Here is a 2,788-nt window from a genome sequence, read left to right as displayed (position 1 = left end):
CACGTCTTTTTTCTGTTTTTTCACTTTTAATAATAATTGATTACAAGATAGCACAATTACAGTAGCAGCAGCTGCAACCACGTCATTCATATTTTTTCTATTTAACTTTTTGAAGTTTTAACTTAAAGTCTGAATATATTCACAGGTTATAATCTTCATACACACTACACAGATACACTGTAGGGAGTATACTGCATCCAACGTTCACATGACACTTGATCCAACGTTGGTGACAACGTGTAGCTGCATCCTTCCGTCAAACATTGGTTCCAATGTTCAGTCAACGTTTGCACGCCAATGTTGGAGCCAACGTTTGACGCATCGTGTAGCACCGGCTTAATGGGAAGTGTCCACTTGAGATTATAGCTCGAGAGAAAGTCTCGAGATTGATCTCGGGATGTTATACATTTGAGATCAATCACGGTCTCGAGATAGGTTTTGGAGACTCGAAAGTGACATTAATCTCGAGATCAAGACAATTTCGTGTCGACTAGAGAGTTAACACACACAGTCTTGTGTGTGACTTCACCGCAAGTACACGTGTTTTTTTTACAAATTTGAATCTTTTTTCTTTTTTTTTTTACAAAATGGATTCGCGTCAGGCCCTAGCTTTTATAATTGCGCGTAATATTGTACAAAAACGGAAAATAAAAGAAAAAAGAAAAAAAGAAATGTTGGGTTAGGAAATGGGTGGACCGTCGAAGTGACTTGGAAGCCGCTTCAAATCTTGTAAATGAGCTTTACATAAGTTCTTGAGGTGTAGGTGGTTCCTCAGATTCTTTTGTCGTTTTTTTCAAATAACCAGTGTTGTGCTTTAGATAAATTTATCTAGATAAATTTATCTAGATATGTTATCTAGATAAAAACTTTATATCTTTATCTTATCTAGATAAAAAATAAAATTGACATCTAATTTTCATCTAGATAAAAATTATAGCCATCTAGATAAATTTATCTAGATAATTCACAAAATCTGTAGCTAATAATTAGTAATAACTATTTTACATATTATCATTCAATATAAAATAGATAACTTAATAAGAAATCTCATTTGTATTACTTGCAAAAATTGGTTCTAAAATAGTTATACATAGCATTTATTATTAATTATCAATAATGGACAGATATATTATACTACTATTATATTATATGTGGAATAATGACGATTTATTATGTCAATATGCATGGGAGATGCGAAGTATTTATATAATTTTATAATATTGCCCATACGGGGAAGTCTCACGCCCGTAGTACGATTTACGATTTACGAACGCCGAAGAGCCGTTACAAGAATTATTAGAACCAGAAATACCCCTACATACATAGAGTATTATACTAGTATAAATTAATAATTATAGTCTATAGAGTATTATAGGTTCTACGGGTAAACAAGGATGTAAAATCATGTTGGTAAACGGTCTCGTTTCCTAGGTTCCTAATCTACTTCAGATCATAGGTAAACGTAAACCGAATCACCTGATCGAGTTTCGCTTCTATATTGTTCTACGAAAGGTCGGATCTGGTTAGCTGCGCAGCGGATGGTTTATAAATACTAAAATACAGAAATAATATTATCGATAAGAAAATAGCAGTATTATAATCTTATATTCTTATACAATATTAATAATTAATAATACACTCTATACAGAAATTGATCGTTCTCCATCGACCGCCTCAAATTCTATATTTATTTATAAATTATGTCCATTGGGTAATCAAGTGCTATAAATAATTTTCACAACCGGACCCCGATTCTATGAATTCGTACATTGTTGTGTCTATATAATTTTGTACAAAAAAAATAAATAATTGTCGTGAAACGTCCGCTATTTATTAGTTATTACAAACCGTACTGTACGCACTACGCAGCGCACTCTCGTCACTCAACGTGTTAAGTGTTCACAGTCTTCATATTTTTCATAATTTTGTCTATGACTTTCAATTTTATTTTATTGGTGAAATATTTTATATTTTGTAATGGATCGTTACATAATACAATCATTACCCAAGACCAAAAGAGTTCGTCTACAAACGGATGAAAACGTTGATGATCCGATAACTGGTACAGACATTTCACCAACATCATCGACAGAAAATGTACCACAAAATTGTTCAAAGTTTCAATACTTATTTGATGAATTTTACAAACTGTTATCGACCAATGGTGATAAAATTATGGCATCTTGTGTGACCTGTCATAAAAAGATAAGTGCGTCAACAAAGTCGAGTGGCAACTTATTAAGCCATATTAAAGTAAGTTTTTTAAACAAATTTTTTTTTTTAATCCAAACATTTCGATTAATTTCTTATTAGTTTCTACGTAACAATAATATTATATCACAATTTACAAGGAGTCAAGGAATATAATATACATATTAAGAACAAACTTATAATCCCACCTATAATTATAACAATTACCTACCTACAATTATTAATTAATGTTCCAATTACTTGTTTACAGATTCAACATCCAGTATTAATGCCAAAAGTTGAAATAGCCAGAAGTAAGAAAAGTTCAAATGTTATTCAAACCAAAATTGATGATGTTCGTCCAAAAAAAATTAATAAAGACATGGTAATTATTAGTTCAGATTTTTTTCTAATTTATTTACCATAAAATAATCAAAAATTTCAAACCAATAGCAATTTGTGGTTATAACTGATATTTCCAAATTTAATACTTAGGTAGGTACTATAATATCTCAGAAAACAGATTAGATGAAACTAATTTTGATTTTAGTTTTATTTAACCTGTGATAATACTACGTTATCCTTAATTAACTAGTTA

Source organism: Acyrthosiphon pisum, unplaced genomic scaffold (genome assembly GCF_005508785.2).
Source record: "Acyrthosiphon pisum isolate AL4f unplaced genomic scaffold, pea_aphid_22Mar2018_4r6ur Scaffold_142;HRSCAF=528, whole genome shotgun sequence".
NCBI lineage: Eukaryota > Metazoa > Arthropoda > Insecta > Hemiptera > Aphididae > Acyrthosiphon > Acyrthosiphon pisum.
This window is presented reverse-complemented; position numbering follows the sequence as displayed.